Source organism: Chiloscyllium plagiosum, unplaced genomic scaffold (assembly GCF_037043375.1).
Source record: "Chiloscyllium plagiosum isolate Xiang-an unplaced genomic scaffold, Cpla_swu_hap1 HiC_scaffold_10, whole genome shotgun sequence".
Taxonomy (NCBI): domain Eukaryota; kingdom Metazoa; phylum Chordata; class Chondrichthyes; order Orectolobiformes; family Hemiscylliidae; genus Chiloscyllium; species Chiloscyllium plagiosum.
This window is the reverse complement of record NW_028270148.1, coordinates 78113428-78136457: the sequence shown is the minus strand read 5'-3', so window position 1 is coordinate 78136457 and position 23030 is coordinate 78113428. Positions and strand designations below refer to the sequence as shown.

At 49.4% G+C, this 23030-nt stretch overlaps 1 protein-coding gene across 3 annotated transcripts in view; it reads right to left on the bottom strand.

The window, feature by feature from the left end:
- wtap (WT1 associated protein) overlaps nucleotides 1-18809 on the bottom strand; it is a 90396-nt gene extending 71587 nt beyond the window's left edge. The window contains exon 1 of one of the 3 annotated variants that reach the window (XM_043696839.2): nucleotides 18721-18809. The gene's annotated coding sequence lies outside the window, so the exon portion shown is untranslated. Of the gene's footprint in view, nucleotides 1-18288; nucleotides 18427-18555; nucleotides 18648-18720 lie in introns of those variants that run through there. The other 2 variants (XM_087991475.1, XM_087991474.1) reach the window with 2 other exon arrangements.
- Nucleotides 18810-23030: the final 4221 nt, after the last annotated feature.

Here is a 23030-nt window from a genome sequence, read left to right as displayed (position 1 = left end):
GTAAAGGATATTTACTGTGCCTGTCTTTATCACCCTGCCTTAAATCGGTTAAGAGGGAAGATCACCCATGCGAAGGTCAGAATCCCGAAGTGGGTGTGGAGACTAAAAGACACTAGACTAGTATATAGAATTAAGTAGAAGTTCAGATCTTAAGACAAAAATGGGACAAACTTTGGATAAGTCATGAGTCGGGACTACTTTGTGTCGGTTATGCTGGGATGACCCCCAAAATGAGGAAAGGTTCAGGCGCCTGTCAACATGTTTAAATAAAAAGTTGGGAAATGAAATTTGGCCGTAGGGAGGAACTTGGGACATAGACAAACGTTTGAAGGCAGAGGAGGCAATCTGAAAATAAGATACGGGGACTAAATGAAAAACTTTAATATCCACATGGAGAAAGACTGCTGAGGAAATTACGAACAAATCTAAACAGACTAGCTGGGAGAATAATGCACGTCAAAGAGGGATTAGAGTGTGTGATAATGAGGGAAACCTTAAGTCTTGGCAAGTGCTGAAAAGTCAGTGTGAAGATTATGATATGAGTATAGGAAAACAGGAAAAATTGAGAAAGACAAAATAAGGAATCAGTGTTGAAATGCCAAGCTGACCTTTCAAGTGGAAATAAAATGGAGGCACTTCTTAACAGGTCTGGTCTGCTGACATTATTTTAAAACAATGACACCGATGACCGGATTGGCAAATTTGGTCTAGTGCCCCACCATATCACCCCCGAGACCCTGCCAGCACCCCACCACCTCAGCCTCAGTCTGAGAAAACCAGCAACTATTACCCCCACTCTACCCTCTGCTACCGCTTGCCCCTTCACAACCTGATCCTCGGCCCCAGGAAATGTTGACCATCCCCATCCCGACCAGAACCAGACTTCAGAATTTTCACCAATCCAGTCAATTTCAGAACCCAATCATAGACCCAGAGAGAGCAAGGCACTAGCCCTTTTGAGAGACATGGGGGGAGAACGATTTATCCTATAACTGTCAGACAGTAGTACTGAACATGACAAACCTCACCATGATGACCCTGAAGACAAGGAATGGCCCAGAAAGATTGTAAAAGGACCGGTTGATCATAGTCCTTCCCACCGAAAAAGAAAGGGAAAGGATTCCTGTATACACTGACTGAAACAGTTCCCTACTTGGATAGTTCCTAACCCAAACCCTGGAGTGGCAGGCAAGGCTACTAAACAAATTTACACTCCTTGGAAACGCCAAGAGTTGTACTTAACTATGTCCCACACCCCAAACCAAAAAACAAGCCTCGAGAATTTTATAGATTACATTATAGGCACGATCCAAATGTATCATGCCATGTTTCAGTTTGCGCTGTATGGCACTAACCCCGAATGAGGGATCTAGATGGAAAAGCCAGTTGGGAGGGCATAATGACTGGGTGGCCTTTGCTAGTGCAGTTTTCCAGCCAGGGGAACAAATCCAGTTAATTTGGAGGGGGGGGGGCTCTTCAAAGAACCCTGCAAACATCAATGGACATTAGAGTGCCGCCGAAAGCAGGGGCAGGAGGGTTCAGCTATTTGGGATCAGTTCTGTTCCACATACGCCATCTGTGCAGGCAACACCACTTATAATGCAGGGAATCCTTTACCCCAGTTTAATGCCCTATTGTTACACAGGATACCAAAAGAGATTGCCACAGCTATGAGGACCACCAATATGGATTGTCCAGACAACACCCGTCTGGACCCATCCACAAATGAGGAGGGCACTCACTTACTACTAGAATAGCATTAAGGACTCGAAACAGACAACAGTCAAATATGAAATGGTACAGCATCCTATTCGTCAGCCCTGTCTCAGGGGTTCTGATGCTAATTAGATTAGATTACTTACAGTGTGGATACAGGCCCTTCGGCCCAACAAGTCCACACCGACCCACCGAAACGCAACCCACCCATTCCCCTACATTTACCCCTTTACCTAACACTACGGGCGATTTAGCATGGCCAATTCACCTGACCTGCACATCTTTGGACTGTGGGAAGAAACCGGAGTACTTTACGGAAACCCACGCAGACACGGCGAGAATGTGCAAACTCTACACAATCAGTCGCCTGAGTCGGGAATTGAACCCGGGTCTCTGCCGCTGTGAGGCAGCAGTGCTAACCACTGTGCCACCGTGCCGCCCACGGCTCTTGTTGTAGACCCAGTCAATGGATATAGCCGTGGGTATACTACTCACCCGCATGGCCCCAGTGCTCCTCTTCATCGGTCACCCTATGCCCCTTCGCCCCCTTTTCAAAACCACAACAAGTTGCTCCCTGACCCATCTGGCAACGCAAAGGTCAGCGCAGGGCTGTTTTAATGGTGGCATCATTGGCAGCAAGAATGCCCGCATGTGCAGCAGCAATATAGATGCCATAAACAGGAGACAACCTTTCTCCACCAGTATCCCTTTCTCAACCTGACTATCCGCCTCCTCCGATTTACACCATATTGACTCAGGAGTCTGAGGATAAACCATTGAGGGCAAGGAAATCCCCTTAATAACTGATACGGGGCCACAGTTTCAACGCTTGAAATCTCCTGTGTGCACCAACACAAGTTTAGATTCTCACCCACCTTTATGAACCTTTGCAGCCTAACCAGGAAGGACAGACCATATACCCTGACAGAACCACTAACCAGTCAATTTGGCCTCCAGACTTGTACTGTCAAATTCACCCAAACTCGACTTGGGGATTAACCCAGCAGGAAGAGATTTCTTGCGTTCCCTCAGAGTCCAGATTCTCTGCCATGACGAGGGCATCATCATTAAAAACAACATCATTAAGAGACAATTTTGGATCTATTGCGCCCCTTAATGGTGGGCTTTTGGTCTGAGGCCAAAGGATTTAACTTCTCTCCTGCAGGCCCCCGATTCCCATGTAAACCTTTGCTACGATTCCACTGGGGCTTCCCCTGAGCTGGAAGTAAGCTTTGCTCCCTTCCTAGAATCAACTGTCACTAGTACCATCATGGGGCACACTGAAGTTAAAGAGGGATCAGCCCTCTTAGTGGACGTTCCTGTCCACCTATGGCATCAACCAGGGTTGCTGGCTCCCTATAATACCTTGTCTGTGAACAAGGAATGTAAAGCAAAGGCCCCGGGATTCTTAGCGCACAGTTTACAGCAGCAGTCAGACCCCAGTGTCATTGACCTACTCCAACAGCAACAGAAGGGAATTTAACTTATTATTCCAGCCCTTTCACTACTTTGCCACAATCAACCCTGAAATGATCCCTCGGAAGAACCCTTTCCCTATCTCTGGTTGGCCTCTAAGCATGAAGTAGGATACACCCCCATAGACAAAAGTGAGGACTGCAAATGCTGGAGATTACAGTTGAGAGTGTGGCGCTAGAAAACCGAAGCAGGTCAAGCAGCATACGGGAGCAGGAGAATCGATATTTCGGGCAAAACATTTGGGGCACTGCACCCCCAATGAGCCTACAAAGATCCAGATTATATCAGGTGTGAAACTGCCTTCAATACCTCAGTACTCCCTAAGAGCAGAAGAATATCAACCTTGATAGATTTGTTCCTCAAACAAGGCATTCCAGTCCCCTGCGAACATCAGTCTGCAACAGCCCCATTCTACCTGTCCCAAAACGAGGACGCCCAGAATCAAGATTAGTACAGAATCTCAGGCAGATAAATACAATAGTCCAGCCTTTACACCCGGTCATGCTAAACCCTGCACGATTCTAAGTAGCACCCCTGCTAGCACCTGTATTTTCCACCATGGTTGCCCTATAGCATGCTTTCTTTGCTCTCCCTCAAGCAGCAGATTCCCAATATTTGTTTGCCTTTCCATTCAAAGGTCAGCAGTACACATGGACGCACCTCCCTCAGGGATTTGTCCATTTGCCCACTTGATTCTCCCAGGAATTGCACCACCAGCTTCCAAAGCTTCAGCTCCTGGGTGGCTCCACCATTGTCCAATACATTGACAACTTGCTCCTAGCAAGCCCTGCGAACATCACAGATACCAAACATCTCCTGAATCTTGGAGGTACATCATATCAGCCAGGAAGGTTCAGCGTACCCAGTGGCAAGTCATATTCCTGGGAACCTTGCTTAGTGCTTCTGACTGTCAGTGAACCCCAGAATATATCACACCCACTCTAGCGACCCTGCTGCCTACAAGCGCCAAGCAAAAGCATGCCTTAGAGTCAGAGAGTCATAGAGATGCACAGCACAGAAACAGACCCTTTGGTCCAACTTATCCATGCCGACCAGATATCCCAACCCAATCTAGTCCCACCAGCCAGCAACCGGCCCATATCCCGCTAAACCCTTCCTATTCATATATCCACCCAGATACTTTTTAAATGTTGCAATGGTACTACCTACACCACTTCCTCTGGCAGCTCATTCGATAAATGTACAATCCTCTGCGTGAAAAAATTGCCCCGTAGGTCTCTTTTATATCTTTCCCCTCTCACCCTAAACCTACGCCCTCTAGTTCTGGACTCAACCATCCAGGGAAAAACCTTTGTCTGTTTATCCTATCCATGCCCCTCATGATTTTACAAACCTCTATAAGGTCACCCCTCAGCTTCCAACGCTCCTGGGAAAACAGCCCTAGCCTATTCAAACTCTCCCTATAGCTTAAATCCTCCAACCCTGGCAACATCCTTGTTAATCTTTTCTGAACCCTTTCAAGTTTCACAACATCTTTCCAATAGGAAGGAGACCAGAATTGCATGCAATATTCCAACAGTGGCCTAACCAATGTCCTGTACAGCCACAACATGCCCTCCCAACTCCTGTACTCAATATGCTGGCCAATAAAGGAAAGCATACCAAACACCTTCATTGCCCTACCTACCTGCAACTCCTCTTTCAAGGAGCTATGAACCAGCACTCCAATGTCTCTTTGTTCAGCAACACTCCCTAGGACCGTACCATTAAGTGTATAAGGCCTGATGAGATTTGCTTTCTCAAAATGCAGCATTTATCTAAATTAAACTCCAACTGCCACTTTTCAGCCCATTAGCCCATCTGATCAAGATCCGTTGTAATCTGAGGTAGCCTTCTTCGATGCCCACTACACCAACAATTCTGGTGTCATCTGCAAGCTTACTAACTAAACCTCTTAAGCTCACATCCAAATCATTTATATAAAATGAAGAAAAGTAGTGGACCCAGTCCCGATCCTTGTGGTACTCCACTGGTCAGAGGCCTCCAGTCTGAAAAACAACCCTCCAACAGAACCCTCTGTCTTCTACCTTTGAGACAGTTCTGCATCCAAATGGCAAGTTCTCCCTGTATTCCATGAGATCTAACCTTGCTTACCAGTCTCCCATGGGGAACCTTGTCGAACGCCTTCCTGAAGTCCATATAGATCACATCTACCACTCTGCCCTCATCAATCCTTTTTGTTACTTCTTCAAAAAAAAACGCAATCAAGTTTGTGAGACATGATTTCCCACACACAAAGCCATGATGACTACCCCTTATCAGTCCCTGCCATTCCAAATACATGTAAATCTTGTCCTTCAGGATTCTCCAATAACTTACCTAACACCAACGTCAGGCTCACAGGTCTATAGTTCAATGGCTTTTTCTTACCACCTTTCTTAAATAGTGGCACCACATTAGCCTCCAGTCTTCCAACACTTCACCTGTGACTATCGATAATACAAATATCTTAGCAAGAGGCCCAGCAATCACTTCTCTTGCTTCCCACAGAATCCTCGGGTACACCTGATCAGATTGTGGGGATTTATCCACTTTTATGCGTTTCAAGACATCCAGCACTTCCTCCTCTGTAATATGGACATTTTTCAAGATTGACCATCTATTTCCCCACACTCTACGTCTTCAATGCCCTTTTTCAAAGTAAACACTAATACAAAATACTCGTTTAGTATCTCCCCCATCTCCTACGGCTCCACACAAAGGTCGCCTTGCTATTCTCTCCCTAGTTACCCTTTTGTCCTTGATGTATTTGTAAAAACCCTTTGGATTCTCCTTAACTCTATTTGCCAAAGCTATCTCATGTCCCCTTTTTGCCCTCCTCACTCCCCCCCCCCCAAATACTCCTACTGTCTTTATACTCTTTCAAGGATTCACTCGATTTATCCTGTCTATACCTGACATATGCTTCCTTCTTTTTCTGAATCAAACCCTCAATTTCTTTAGCCATTCAACATTCCCTACAGCTACCAGCCTTTCCTTTCACCCTAACCCAGAATATACAGTCTCTGGACTATCGTTATCTCATTTCCCATTTTCCAGCTGTCCCTTTACTTGCATTTATCTGCACCCAATCAGCTTTTGAAAGTTCTTGCCTAATATCGTCAAAATTGGCCTTTCTCCAATTTAGAACTTCAACTTTTAGATCTGATCTATCTTTTTTCACACTATTTTAAAACGAATAGAATTATGGTCACTGGCCCCAAAGTGCTTTCCCACTGACACCTCTGTCACACACCTCGCCTTATTTCCCAAGAGCAGGTCAAGTTTTGCACCTTCTTTAGTAGGTACATCAACATACTGAATCAGAAAATTTTGCTGTTCGCACTTAAATTCCTCTCCATCCAAACCCTTAACACTATGGCAGCCCCAGTCTATGTTTGGAAAGTTAAAATCCCCTACCATAACCATCCTATTATTCTTACAAATAACCGAGATCTCCTTACAAATTTGTTTCTCAATTTCCCTCTGACTATTTGAGGGTCTATAATACAATCCCAATAAGGTGATCATCCCTTTCTTACTTGTCAGTTACACCCAAATAAGTTCCCTGGATGTATTTCCAGGAATATCCTCCCTCAAAAATGCCACTCCCCCTCCTTTCTTGCCTCCCTTTCTGTCCTTCCTGTAGCATTTGTATCCTGAAACATTAAGCTGCCAGTCCTGTCCATCCCTGAGCCATGACTCTGGCTATGATATCCCAATCCCATCTTCCTAACCATGTCGAGTTCATCTGCCTTCCCTGTTAGGCCTCTTGCATTGAAATAAATGCAGTTTAATTTATCAGTCCTACCTTGTTCTCTGCTTTGTCCCTGCCTGCCCTGACTGCTTGACTCGCCTTTGTTCTCAACTGTACCAGTCTCAGATTGAAATCTTTCCTCACTATCTCCCTGGGTCCCACCCACTTAGTAGTTTAAATCCTCCCGAGCAGCTCTAGCAAATCTCCCTGCCAGTATATTAGTCCCCTTCAAGTACAGTCTGTCCTTCTTGTAGAGGTCACTTCTACCCCAAACCAGCTTCCAATGATCCAAAAATGTGAATCCTTCTCCCATACACCAGCTCCTCAGCCATGCATTCATCTGCTCTAACCTTCTATTCCTGCCCTCGCTAGCTTGTAGCATCATAGTAATCCAGATATTACTACTCAAGGACCTCCTTTTTAAATTCCTGCCTAATTCTCTGTAATCTCCCTTCAGAATCTCAACCTTTTCCCTTTCTATGTCGTTAGTTCCAATGTATGCAATGACCTCCTGCTGGTCCCTCTCTCCCTTGCGGAGACATCCTTGATCCTGACACCAGGGAAGCAACAAACCATTCTGATTTTTCGCAGCTGACCACAGAAACGTCTGTCTGTACCTCTGACTAGAGTCCCCTAACACAATTGATCTCTTGGAACCCCAATGTACCCCTCATTGCATGAGAGCCAGTCTCAATACCAGAACTTGGCTGGTCGTGCTACCTTCCCCTGAGAATCCATCACCCCCTACATTTTCCAAAACAGCATACTTGTTTGAAATGGGGATAGCCACAGAAGACTCCTGCACTACCTGCCTCCCTCTCTTACCTTTCCTGGAGTTAATTCATCTATGTGATTGTATCTGCAACTTTTCTCCCTTCCAATAACTGCCATCCATCACATCCCCTTTCTCTTCTAAATTCCTCATTGCCTCCAACTGTCTCTCCAACTAATCCATTCAATCTGATAGGATTCGCAACGAACAGCATTTATTGCAGATATAATCCTCAGTAACATGTAAACTCTTCCTAAACTCCCACATGCGACAAGAACAGCTTATCACTCCACTAAAGGCCATTTTTGCTTCTTTCAATTTACAGACCAAGAAGATAGCACCATCTTATTCCTCTATAAAACACTGTTCCAGGTTAAATTAATACTTATGGCTTATACTTTTAAGTTTAATCAAGAGACCTATCTCAATAAAACATATAATCAAGAAAGAACCCACTCTACTCACTACTGCAGACTTACTGTAAGGCCATACAAAAATACTCACTTATCTGTTTCTGTGCTGTGACCTCTCCCAAACAGGATCCTCCAAGATTAGTTGCGAATTTCACTGCTTGTTAATTTTCCCTGATGCACACCAATGTCCAGCGATACAGGAATTCAAACAGCAAAGGCAGTAACTGTGCAGGTTCAATGCTGTCAGTTTGTAGCGTGGGTTTTTTTCCCCTCAGTTTCTCTCCTGCACTGACCTCACCATGTGCTTACTTTGTTTGTTCCCTTTCAATTTTAAAATGGCTGTTTTGACTTTCTTTTCCTCCAAATTTGCAAAACAATACAACAGCATATAAACAGTAACTGCTGCTCCTGGAATTCGAGAAAATCACCTCCAATACCTAAAATACCTCAAAAAAAAAGATCAGCCTGTTAGAGCCAGAAATTTTTCCCGTCCTCCATCTTCGATTACCCAGAACAGTTTTTGGGCCTAGTTAACTACTGCCGATAGTGGCTCCCTAACATAAAATTACTCACCAACCAATTAACCTCTTTGGCCTCAAACAAGGCTTCAAACACCTTCACACTAAAAGAACAAAAGTTAGCTTTCACTGAATTAAAAACGGCCCTGGCAAGAGCCCAACACTCGGAAGACAAGCCCTTCCAGTTGTATGCATGTATCCGAGAGGACTGTGCAACTGTTGCTTTAACCCAAACCCACAAGGATCACAAGAGCCAAGCCTTGACCCTGTCACCATGGACCTCCCACCCTGCTGACAAATTCTCCCAGCTATCTACTCTCGTCATGGCCATTTTCAATATTACTCTCCAAAAAGCCGATTATCTATTCGTCACATGCCATTGTAGCCCTCCTAACTTCCCATCAGACCCAACACCTTACACAAGCTTGACTTAGCCATTACGAAGTAGCCCTACTCAATAACCCCCCTGACCTTCTCCGCCTGCTCAACTGTGTACCCCTCCAGAGGAGCTCTCAGAACCCCACCCCCCCACCATGATTTCCTTTTGCACAACTACTTCTTAACCTCCCCTCAACCAGACCTTGTAGACACCCCATTACCCACACCAGATTTTACCCTCTTTGTGGACAGCAGTTCTTCCATATCACCCTTAGGAGTGCCCCTTTCAAAATACGCAGCATGAACCACACAGACACCTTAGAATTGCCCTCCTTCGATCCTCCAGTATCTGCTCAGAAAGCAGAACTCTTTGCTCTAACATGGGCTTGTGTCCTGACCACAGGAAAATCAGTAAATCTATACATGGACGAGCAGTATGCTTTTGGCATGTCGCACAACTTTGGCCAGCTATCATCAAAACGCGGATTTCTGACCTCTTCAGGGACACCTATTCAGGACTCACTGCATGTCCAAAATCTTCTCAAAGCCATCCTCCTCCCCAAGCAATGGCCATTATCAAGTGTGCTGCCCATGTAACGGACAATACAGACATCAGTAATGGCAATACCAGAGCTGATCGAGCTGCCAGAGATGCGGCAACAGCTCTCAATTCTATTGTCCTCTGGGAACCAGCAGGCACTACATCGATCATCTGCCTCAAAAACAACATGCATACCAGACATTGTCACTGTGCAGTGTTTTCAGGGGGGCACCCCGACCCAGAAAAACAAATATGGAAGATGCATGGGTGTTCGCACTCTGCATCAAAAGGCCTCTGGATCACCCCAGCTGGCCAGGTATGTACACCTGATGTTTTATTACCAATGCTGATAAACTGTGATTTTCACTGTTTGTTAACTTCCCTGACGCACTCTGATGTCCAACAATACATGAATTCAAACAGCAAAAGCAATAACTATGCAGGTTCACTGCTGTGTCAGTTTGCAGTGTGGGTTTTTTTTTTCTGTCTGTCTTCATGCTGATACCATCTTGGCAAGGAGGGAATGAGTAATATCATATTGCGTACCTGATGACACACCGGACTGGCCGAGGCAGCCCAGAAGCGTGTCAGATCATGTTTAACATGCTAGCAAAACAATGCTGGTCAAGGGGTGTGCTATGTAACAGGGAGAACACACTTGCCTGGTGGTCCATTCAAAGGCATCCAGCTTGATTTCATTGAATTGCCGTGCATACATTGTTATAAGCATTGTCTTGTTATTAGTGGCGTATTTAGAAGATGGATTGAAGCCTTTCCGACCACTAATAATAAAGCCTCAACGGTGGTAAAATTACTCCTGACAGAGATCATACCGAGATTTGGAGTGCCTCGGCATCTTAGTTCAGACAATGGCCCCCACTGTGTAGGGAAAATCAACGAGCTATGTGTGATATCCAGCAGCAATTCTGTTGCGCTTACCACCCTCAGGCGGCAAGAATACTGGAAAGAGTGAACAAGACTCTTAAAACCAAACTAAGATAATGTCTGAAACAGGCCTCAACTGATTGAAGGTCCTACTTTTAGCCATGTATCACGAGGATTACCACACACAGTCGAAATAATTTATGGCCGACCCAGATGGACCCCTAGGGATGCAAACACAGACCAACCCACCCAACCATGCAGACGTAAATGTTTTGGGAGAGGAAATACAGAGATACTTTCAGCAGCTAACATTGTCCCTAAAGTTTCTCCACTCACAGGTCAAGCATGCCTTCGGACCACTGACAGATCAAGATTCAGACAGCCAGAGTGAGCCCCAGACTACAAACAGGAGAACTTATGCTAATTAAAGACTGTCCAAGCTTGGGGCAATTCCACCGGTAAAAAGGACAGTTCCAGGTGCAACTGCAGATGCCAACAGCAGTAAAAGTCCAAGGCCAGAGTCACTGGCTCCACCTGACTGTCTAGACAATGGGCCCCTCAGACGGCCTAAAGACGACACTTGCATTCTGCGGTATCATGGCCGCCATCACAATGTTAGGCCTAGAGGACAATTTGTTTTATAAGACTCATATACGTTTGCATAGTAATCGAACTGAAAAATGTGTTGCTGGAAAAGAGCAGGTCAGGCAGCATCCAAGGAGCAGGAGAATCGACGTTTCGGGCAGAAGCCCTTTTTCAGGAGGACTTATGCCTGAAACGTCAATTCTCCTGCTCCTTGGACGCTGCCTGACCTGCAGCGCTTTTCCAGCAACAAATTTTTCAGCTCTGATCTCCAGCATCTGCAGTCCTTACTTTCTCCATGGTAATTGAACTGTACGTTACCCACTTGTCCAGTCCATAGAGGTGTTATTTGTACCCATTTCTGGGTGAACTCCCCCCCTCCCCCCCCAGCCTATTCACATAGATACTTCAGGTGCCCCATGTAGGTCAAAGCGGGAAGTTTAAAAGGATGACATTGGGACTGTGCGTAGAGCTGACAGATTTAGCCCCCTAGCTACAGAGGTACAACTTGCTATGATCCCATGAGCTATCCACTTTCTCAGGACGGCGGGTGGGGCTGTACTTATGCTTTCGTTCCCACAAATACCTCTTATACGCAAAAACAATGCGCCCGCAGGCTTTGCCAGGTGAGCAATGGAATATTCACCCGCACCTGTGACAAGGAAGGGTGCTTAAATGTTACTACAGGAAGGCAGTTCATTTGTGGATATTGCAATGGAACACATGTCAGCTCGGCCTTTTGGCCATATCCTTTTTATGACTACCAACTGATCGGATCAGGAGAAAACTCCAATTAGGAGAGAAACTGAGATGTAAACAGTTTGCGACTGCCAATAACCAAGCAGTGAAATGCTTCCGGGCCAAATAAAGGTTTGTGTTCCTTTTCAATGGGACCCTTACTACAGCCACCCCAATCTCCCCATCCTGTTGCTGTAGGGACAGTAGGAGCCCTCAGAAGGCACCTACCCCTTACAAAATAGTAACCAGAGCTATTAGTCAAGAGTTTTGTGCAGAATGAAAGGACCCAGTGACTCTAGGTTCTTCCCTTAGCTACACGTTCCTGGGGATGCTGTCCCTTGGGGGGGGGGTCAGCGGGAACGATGACAGCAAAACACCTAAATTACCTCATTTGTGGGTTAACCATCTCAGGAGACTGGATACAGTTAATCAGGAATTGGCAAAGTTAAGGCACAACAGACCAGATATGCAGTAGACTATCTATTGGCCCAGTGGGGTGGTTGGGGTACAACTGTGAGGGACAGATACATCACCCAGGTTACAGATGAATCATACATCATAACCCATGCCATTGAGTTTATTCGGAACCAACTGTTAATTTTGGACCAGGCCCTAAGATGGCTGGCTTGGATGGCTACTGGGAGGAACTTGGGCTAGTGATTTTTGTTGTTATAATCAAAGTATGTTGTGCGTCAATAACTTGCTTAAGTACTGACTGTAAGATTCTTATGAATAAATTGGAAGCGCCTTTCTCATCCCCCATCTAGGTGGTTATCATGAAATGATAAAAAGGAGGGAATGAGGTATTAAACAGTTATGTTGCTCTTCTGATCTGCAAGAAATTGAATGCCCCAGGGATAAGATGGTATGTCTTGGTCTTAAAGGTGAAATGTGGGAGGTTTACATGGCAATTTCCTTGCCGTTCAGGAATGATTTACATTCTTATCCCCTTTTCAGAAATCAGTAAGAACATTACAGTTGGAATTTGACTACTCCCCTAGAGTCACAAAAAAACACTTTGCAACAGATTTAACCATTGAGGGATGATTTGCATTACATTGTCTCTGGAGAGCGGTGGTCACTGCATTGTGTCTTGAATGGCATGTGCCTGTGGGGGAATGGCTGTGGTTTGTCTTTTGGGCATTACTAACTGCAATGTAAAGATTTTGTACAAAGGAAGGACTGTTTCCTTCGTTCAGAGAGCTTTTGCCACGACCCCGTAAACCCTGCGAGATGTGTTTAAAGGTTTCTCCAAAGTTTGTACTGTATAGTGTTTAATAAATTTTGCTTGTTCACATCAAGTGTGTAAGGACCTCAGGAGAGAAAAAAAACTTAAAACATGGTTCCTCAGAATCTTACATGGGTCTCTGATATTATAGTCTACTAATAATATCACCAAGCCACTGCCTCTTCCATTCATTCAGAGGCTGTGGTCTCTGGTCCGACAATCTCCTGTAATCGGAACAACCTCATGTCTACTCTGTCAAGCCCCTTAAGAATCCTGTATGTTTCAATGAAATAATTCCAAATTCTTCTAAACTTCTTACAGTTTAGCATTTAGACACAAGACCTCTACACCAGGGATCACCCTAGTGAACCTTCTCCAAACATCCTCAAATGAAACTTTATTTTTCCTTAAATAGGGACACTTCAGAATGCTTAAAACATTTCAATCATGCAATTCACTATTTAAAAAGAATAGCATGATCACAACTACTAAAGCACTTATTGTTTTTCTCCATTATCTTTTAAAACAGTGTTCAACTGCAGTCCTCACTCCCCGTTTCCTTAAACACTCTATTCCATTCTCCCAGTCCCTGCCACATGTTCCAATAGCAACTTCGATAAGGGGCCTACCTGCTTGCTCAATCCAGGGTTCCTCATTATGGTTCATAGGGCCCTCCCCCTCTTCTCTTCCCTCCCAAAACGGCAATTGGGTCCCCCTCATTCAAACCTACGATCCCTTAGCCCACTCCTCCTCCACTCCCAATCTCTCTCCGCACCTTCCCATGCAATCTCAGATGGTGTAACACCTGCTAGTTTACTTCATCCCTCCTCACTATCCATGGCCACAGACACACTTTCCACTTGGAGTAACAATTTACCTGCACTTCATTTACTGCTTGCAATGTGGTTTCCTCAACACTGGGGAAACTAAGCACAAGACTGGGTGACTATTTTGCAAAACACCAACATTCTGTCCTGAAAGTCTACCAAGCTTCCGGTTGCATGCTATTTCAACACTCCACCATGTCTTGCTCGGCACCAGCTGGAAGAAAAACACCTAATTTTTTGCTTGGGAGCCTCACAACCTTCTGGCCTCAATGTCCAGTCCAGATCACCTCCTTCCATGTCCTTACCCACAAACCCTACATGCCAGGCCTTATCATCACATCGCAAAAGTGAGTATTGCAGATGCTGAAGATCAGAGTCAACAGTGTGGCACTGGAAAAGCACAGCAGGTCAGGCATCATCCGAGGAGCAGGAAAATCTACATTTTGGGTGAAAGCTTTTCATCAGGCCCTGGATGGAGGTGAGGGAGGGGGTGTACTGGCAGGTTTTGCATCTTTTCTGGTTGCAGGGAAGGTATCTGGGCGTTCAGTGGCAGGGGTGGCGTGAACCAAGGACTATCAGAGGGAACAGTCCTTGCAGAAGGCATAGAGGGGTAGGGAGGGGAAGATATTCTTGGGGGTGGAGTCTATTTGAAGTTGATGGAAGTACTTAAGGATTATGCGTTGGATGCAAAGACTATGTGTGGTAGGTGAGGACAAAGGGGACTCGATCTTTATTGCGTTGGCAGGGGTGGTTTAGAGCGGTGGAATGGGGAATGGAGGTGGTGTGGCAGAGGGCTGTCTGGATGTCAGTGAGAGGAAAAGCAAGTTGTTCAAAATAGGTGGACATCTGGGATGCTTGTGAGTGGAATGTCTCCTCGCTGAGCAGATGTGGTGGAGGCGGAGGCATTGGGAGAACAGGATGGAGTTCTTGCAGGATACTGGGTGGGAGTCTGCAGTTTTGTAGTATACGTCCATCTGGTGACCGTCGCCGGAGATGGAAATGGTGAGGACAAGAAAGGGAAGGGTGGTGTCTGAGATGGACCAAGTGAATTTGAGGGTGGGGTTGAAGTTGTGGGCGAAATCGATGAACTGCTCCAGTTCAGCCCTGGGTGCAGGACGCTGCACCCGATGCAGTCATCGATGTAACTGCGGAAAAGTTGGGGTACAGTGCAGGTACTAAACAGGGACTGTTCGATATAGCTGACAAAGAAACAAGCATAGCTGGGGCCCATCCGGGTACCCATGGCCAAGTCCTTGATTCGAGGAAATGGGAAGATTTAAAGGAAAGGTTATTGTGGGTGAGGAGCAGTTCGGCGAGGTAGAGGAGGGTATTGGTGGAGGGAGACTGGATGGGTCTATTGGAAGGAAAGAAGCCAGGGTCTGAAGGCCAGCCTTGGCTTCCTCCATTGCCAAAACAAACCACAGCTCCTGTTGGAAGAACAACACCTTAACTTCCACCTGGGCACCCTACAGCCTGGAGGACTCAACTTTGAGTTCTCCAATTTCAAATAACTTCCTTCCCCATCCGCCTCCCTTCCACAGCTCCCTGCCAACAACTGGATTCATTCCCCCATCAACCAACCATGTTGTACCCTCTACTTGTCTTCACCTATCCCCACTTCAACACCCTGCCTCCGCCTCCCACTTTATCTCCCCCCCACACCACCCCCAGTCCTGAAGGGTTACACCCAAAACATCGATTTCTGCACCTCCTGATGCTTCGTGGCTTGCTGTGTTCTTCCAGCCTCCTGCCGGTCTACTTCAAACTATAGCCAGCAGCATTGAAATGTGAATAAGACAGGAAACATCTACATTAGTGCAATAAAGTATGTATAAAAACATAAGCAGATGAAATCACCTATCTACGTAAACTGTTAAACACATCAGCTTATTACCAGGAGAAATGCCTACTGAGAAGATGCAAACAGGAGGGAATCATTTTGCTAGGAGTTGGATAGTGAAAGATACAGATCCAAGAATTTGTAGTTCAATAGAGTTTTCGGACAGAGTTTGAGCTTTTTAACTACGGTTGGTTTCTTCGCCAAGTGGGGCAAGAACCACATTGAAAATATGAAGGGTACTTTTACTGATGAGTAATTTGGATTCATGAATGTACATTATTTCTTGAGAAACACTGGTCAATGATACACAACAGTACGGCACTGAGATTATTAGATTTCAGACTTAATTTTCAATCTGTGGACTATCTGAGCGCAGAAAATTCTGGAGTTTCGCATCTCAAATGAATTTCACCACCATTCATGCAACCCATGAGATGGATTTGTTGTCACTCCTCTCCAAAGGAGATTTGATTTAGAGAAAAAATGGTTAATAATACTTATAAACATATAAGAACAACATGCTCCCCACTTCAACTGCTCACTTAAGCCTAATTATGTTCTTGCAGTACCATTAGAACCAACGCTGTTATTAAAAATTGACATTATCATGTGAAATGCCAGCTCTAAATTCTTGAGTTTAGTTTGTAACGTCATTACAACCTGTTGACACACAAGTACACATCCTTATGCACAGAAGCGAGGCCAGTCAAGCTCATCAAGACGAATCTGATCAGTCCAAGATCCTAATCTGTCCTCGTATGTCCTTAAGCTTATTTCACTCAAAGGGCTATTCAATGTCCTTTTGGAGCCATTGTCTCCTCTTCTACCACCTGTGTAGACAGAAAGTACATAGAGACAGGAACAGGCCATTCAGCCCCAAGTGTGTTCTGCCTTTCAACAAGTTAATGGCTATCTGTGGCTTAACTCCAACTGCATAAATCTGTTTTTAGTCCATATCTCAATACCTTTGCTGAACAAAATGTCTCAGATTTAAAGGTAAATGATCGAGCTTCACTGCCATTTGTGGAAGAGAGTCCCAAACCTCCATCACCCATTGTGCATGTAAGTGCTTCCTAACATCTTTCCTGAATTGTCTGGCCCCAATTCAAGAAACTCCAAGCAGTCCAAAAATTTATTGTTGCCTACTCTGTCTTTTCCTATTCATACCTTGAAGACTTCAATCAGATCACCATGTAATCTTGTAAATTCTGGAGAAAACAGCCCTAATCTCTCCTCATAACTTTACCCCTGAAGTCCAGGCATCATTCTTGTAAAACTATACTGTACTCTCCCAGTGCCAATAAATCCCTTGTTTCCAGATCTCAGTACTCCAAATGGGGCCTAATCAGTGTTTTCTACCGCTCAGCATAACGAATGAGTGTTTACATTAAAGTCATCGAGGCATAAATTTGCCTTTAATTCCATTAGCCTTTTTGATTATTTTCTGCACTAGTTTGGTGCATTTTTAAGATCTATCCATTGAACCATCAAGACATCCAACTTCAGACTATCCAGAAAGTAGCCTAATCTATCTTGCAAAACAATTCTTCATCCCATACCCAAACCTTAAGTATGTATCCCACAATCCTGGTATCATCATCTATTAGGATGTGATTTTAAGAAAAACTGAGGCAGTTTACAAAGAAACTCATTCAACAATTTGCGATGAAACAATTTCAGATGAATATCTTGATGACCACAAGTGGTTAGATTTTCTTATTGAATTTTGACCAAACACTGATTTCAAACTGGAGTGCAACTGAACATCACAAAACCCAACTTTCATGATTTTCTCAAACGTTCTTACGTGACAACAATCTTGCAACAAATTTATTTTGTGCCCACTTTGTAAAGTTTGTTTTCCTTTCTCAGTTGTGATCAACTAAATACAAAGTGTATTCAGAAGGGAATTGAAACAAAAGGCACACTGCAGCAATGAATATTGCAGTGATCAAAGCTTTTCATTCTACTTTATTTCAACTTTTGACGAAAAATAGCCTAAAATACCAGCCACTTTGAGTAGCATAAAGGTGACATAGACTTTAATGAGCAAGATTTTTTATATAAATACTATCTACGCAAAGGTAAATTTATACAAAATAACTCTATAGCTCAAAAGTAGAATCAGTTATCCCAAGAAATTCTCAACGTCTTCAAATCTCAGACAAAACATGTCTACTCAATCACCGCCGTGACAATCGATAAGTGTCGATTTGGGGGAAAGAAATCCTTTAGTTCATTTCGCACATAAAAGGCGGCTTCCGTTCTACAGCATGGAAACAGCTTCCGACCGTTCGTAACACAAGCCCAATCCTTTCATTTTTGTGAGGAATCACGATTAAATCCCATCCTAAACGATTCCATTTCCGCGACTGTAAAATCTAGTAGGCCCAACAACTTACCGCCTTACAAACAAGCTCATCCTATCGGATGACCTAATTAAAAGGGGTCGGCATGCATTATCTGGTTCGAGCTTTTTTTTTAAGCAGTACAAGCAAAAAAACGTGCTCAGTGTCATTTAAAATAAGTGCACGCGTATAACAAGGGAAAACACTTACTACCGCCAGTTTTAGAAACTGCAGATACTAATTAAAATGTTATGCACAAAAACACAAACCGTGAGCCTGACTGCAAGGCCCCGGGTGTGAGGTGGGGCCTGGATGACCAGCTCTTCAGAGATGTATCCCTTTTTCTGACCTAATTCGTTGTTTGGGAGAATAGAAAATTCTACATAAAATGGCGCCGCCAGTCTCCGGCCTACTAGCTCTGAATCTGACCGACGTGTGCTTACGTACAGCCGCGCCCACAAGCCAGCCAGCTCACTCACCAGACTTCCTCGAAAAATCAAACACCGCCGCATTGAAAGCACTGAATGCTTACTTACGCTGGGTAAAATTCAAAGCAACCTAGCAGAAGCCACCACCACGGCCGTTATCACGTCAAGAAATCTAAGATGCGTTACGGGAAGGAAACACGTACTTCAAAACTCAGTAGTGGGATTGTAAGCGGAGTAACACACGCAACCGCACAACAAAAATAAACCTTTTGCCTTTGGGTTGGAGAAAGAGCCACTTAAGTTTATGTCCTGCAGAAAAATCTCAAAACGGACGGAATATCGAGATTAATGCTTGTGAAATTTTAAAGAATAAATATTCCAAGACAAACATTTGTCTTATTTTTGCGGTAATTTCTGAATTCACAACCAATTTCCAATAAAACGTTCAACTCAAAACAGAAATGGTTGGATCTGAGTTCAAAGGTCAAGGACGTTGGGTTGCATAATTACAAGCATTGAATCAAGTGTTGTGCTTGTCTTTCAACATTCTCCAGTATTCACTAAAGTCTGAATATGTTAAACAAGCTCAGTCATCTTCAAAGGTGAGTGCGACATTTGTTACTCTCCTAAACAATCATGTTCATATTGGATAAAGCCTTCGGGAAGCCGATTCAAACACTTTTCGCACACTGACTCGTTCACCCCCAAAACCATCCGAAGGCCCATTTTCTCTCCCCTACAAACCCGTCCCCCTTATTTTCCCAACCCTGCTTTCTCTCTACCATTCCCCCCTTCACCCTCTTACCCGCAATTCCCTTTGTCCCTCACCATCCCTCCCCTTAACCTCCCTAACTCCATTCCCCTCCCCCCGACTCCATTCCCCCCCCCCGACTCCATTCCCCCCCCCCGACTCCATTCCCCCCCCCCGACTCCATTCCCCCCCCCGACTCCATTCCCCCCCCCCGACTCCATTCCCCCCCCCCGACTCCATTCCCCCCCCGACTCCATTCGCCCCCCCCCGACTCCATTCCCCCCCCCCGACTCCATTCCCCCCCCCCGACTCCCCATTCCCCCCCCCCCGACTCCATTCCCCCCCCCCCGACTCCATTCCCCCCCCCCGACTCCATTCCCCCCCCCCCCGACTCCATTCCCCCCCCCCCCCGACTCCATTCCCCCCCCCCCCGACTCCATTCCCCCCCCCCCCCCGACTCCATTCCCCCCCCCCCGACTCCATTCCCCCCCCCCCCGACTCCATTCCCCCCCCCCCGACTCCATCCCCCCCCCCCCCCCGACTCCATTCCCCCCCCCCCCCCCGACTCCATTCCCCCCCCCCCCCGACTCCATTCCCCCCCCCCCCCCGACTCCATTCCCCCCCCCCCCGACTCCATTCCCCCCACCGGACTCCATTCCCCCCCCCCCCCCCCCCGGACTCCATTCCCCCCCCCCGGACTCCATCCCCCCCCCCCCCCCCGGACTCCATTCCCCCCCCCCCCCCCCGGACTCCATTCCCCCCCCCCCCGACTCCATTCCCCCCCCCCCCCCGACTCCATTCCGACTCCATTCCCCCCCCCGACTCCATTCCCCCCCCCACCCGACTCCATTCCCCCACCCGACTCCATTCCCCCACCCGACTCCATTCCCCCCCCCCCGACTCCATTCCCCCCCCCGACTCCTTCCCCCCCCCCGACTCCATTCCCCCCCCCCGACTCCATTCCCCCCCCCGACTCCATTCCCCCCCCCCGACTCCATTCCCCCCCCCCGACTCCATTCCCCCCCCCCGACTCCATTCCCCCCCCCCGACTCCATTCCCCCCCCCCCCGACTCCATTCCCCCCCCCCCCGACTCCATTCCCCCCCCCCCCGACTCCATTCCCCCCCCCCCGACTCCATTCCCCCCCCCCCGACTCCATTCCCCCCCCCCCGACTCCATTCCCCCCCCCCCGACTCCATTCCCCCCCCCCCCGACTCCATTCCCCCCCCCCCACTCCATTCCCCCCCCCCGACTCCATTCCCCCCCCCCCCGACTCCATTCCCCCCCCCCGACTCCATTCCCCCCCCCCGACTCGCATTCCCGACCCCGACTCCATTCCCGACCCCCGACTCCCATTCCCGACCCCCGACTCCATTCCCCACCCCCGACTCCATTCCCCACCCCCCGACTCCATTCCCCCCCCCGACTCCATTCCCCCCCCGCCCCCGGCTCCATTCTCCCCCCCCCCGACTCCATTCCCCCCCCACCCCCGACTCCATTCCCCCCCCGACTCCATTCCCCCGCCCCCGGCTCCATTCTCACCCCCCCCGACTCCATTCCCCCCCCCCCCCCCGACTCCATTCCCCCCCCCCGACTCCATTCCCCCCCCCCCCGACTCCATTCCCCCCCCCCGACTCCATTCCCCCCCCCCGACTCCATTCCCCCCCCCGACTCCATTCCCCCCCCCGACTCCATTCCCACCCCCCGACTCCATTCCCCCCCCCGACTCCATTCCCCCCCCCCGACTCCATTCCCCCCCCCCGACTCCATCCCCCCCCCGACTCCATTCCCCCCCCCCGACTCCATTCCCCCCCCCCGACTCCATTCCCCCCCCCCGACTCCATTCCCCTCCCCCCGACTCCATTCCCCCCCCCCCCGACTCCATTCCCCCCCCCCCCCGACTCCATTCCCCCCCCGACTCCATTCCCCCCCCCCCGACTCCATTCCCCCCCCCCGACTCCATTCCCCCCCCCCGACTCCATTCCCCCCCCCCCGACTCCATTCCCCCCCCCCGACTCCATTCCCCCCCCCGACTCCATTCCCCCCCCGACTCCATTCCCTCCCCACCCCCCGACTCCATTCCCCCCCCCCCCGACTCCATTCCCCCCCCCCCGACTCCATTCCCCCCCTCGCCCCGACTCCATTCCCCCCCCCCCCCCGACTCCATTCCCCCCCCCACCCCCGACTCCATTCCCCCCCCCCCCGACTCCATTTCCCCCCCCCACCCCCGACTCCCATTCCCCCCCCCACCCCCGACTCCATTCCCCCCCCCACCCCCGACTCCATTCCCCCCCCCACCCCCGACTCCATTCCCCCCCCCCACCCCCGACTCCATTCCCCCCCCACCCCGACTCCATTCCCCCCCCCACCCCCGACTCCATTCCCCCCCCCCACCCCCGACTCCATTCCCCCCCCCGACTCCATTCCCCCCCACCCCCGACTCCATTCCCCCCCCCACCCCCCGACTCCATTCCCCCCCCCCCCCGACTCCATTCCCCCCCCACCCCCGACTCCATTCCCCCCCCCCACCCCCGACTCCATTCTCCCCCCCCCACCCCCGACTCCATTCCCCCCCCCCACCCCCGACTCCATTCCCCCCCCCCACCCCCGACTCCATTCCCCCCCCCCCACCCCCGACTCCATTCCCCCCCCCCACCCCCCGACTCCATTCCCCCCCCCCCACCCCCGACTCCATTCCCCCCCCCCCACCCCCGACTCCATTCCCCCCCCCACCCCCGACTCCATTCCCCCCCCCCACCCCCCGACTCCATTCCCCCCCCCCACCCCCCGACTCCATTCCCCCCCCCCCACCCCCCCGACTCCATTCCCCCCCTCCCCCCGACTCCATTCCCCCCCCCCCCGACTCCATTCCCCCCCACCCCCGACTCCATTCCCCCCCACCGACTCCATTCCCCCCCCTCCCCCCGACTCCATTCCCCCCCCACCCCCGACTCCATTCCCCCCCCCACCCCCGACTCCATTCCCCCCCCACCCCCGACTCCATCCCCCCCCCCACCCCGACTCCATTCCCCCCCCCCCCCACCCCCGACTCCATTCCCCCCCCCACCCCCGACTCCATTCCCCCCCCCCACCCCCGACTCCATTCCCCCCCCACCCCCGACTCCATTCCCCCCCCCACCCCCCGACTCCATTCCCCCCCCCCCACCCCCGACTCCATTCCCCCCCCCACCCCGACTCCATTCCCCCCCACCCCCGACTCCATTCCCCCCCCCACCCCCGACTCCATTCCCCCCCCCCACCCCCGACTCCATTCCCCCCCCCCACCCCCGACTCCATTTCCCCCCCCCCACCCCCGACTCCATTCCCCCCCCCACCCCGACTCCATTCCCCCCCCCACCCCCGACTCCATTCCCCCCCCCACCCCCGACTCCATTCCCCCCCCCCACCCCCGACTCCATTCCCCCCCCACCCCCGACTCCATTCCCCCCCCACCCCCGACTCCATTCCCCCCCCCACCCCCGACTCCATTCCCCCCCCACCCCCGACTCCATTCCCCCCCCACCCCCGACTCCATTCCCCCCCCACCCCCGACTCCATTCCCCCCTCCCCACCCCAGACGGTTCCATTTCGGCCCCCCCCCACCCCCGACCTCCATTTCCCCCTCCCCCCCGACCTCTTTCCCCCCCCACCCGCGGACTTACACCATATCCCCCCCCCAACCCCCGACTCATCCCCCCCACCCCCGACTCCATTCCCCCCCCACCCCCGACTAGCCATTCCCCCCTCCACCCTCCCCGACAGCCATCCCCCCCCGACCCCCGACTCCATTCCCCCCCCACCCACCGACTCATCCCCCCCACCCCAGACTCCAT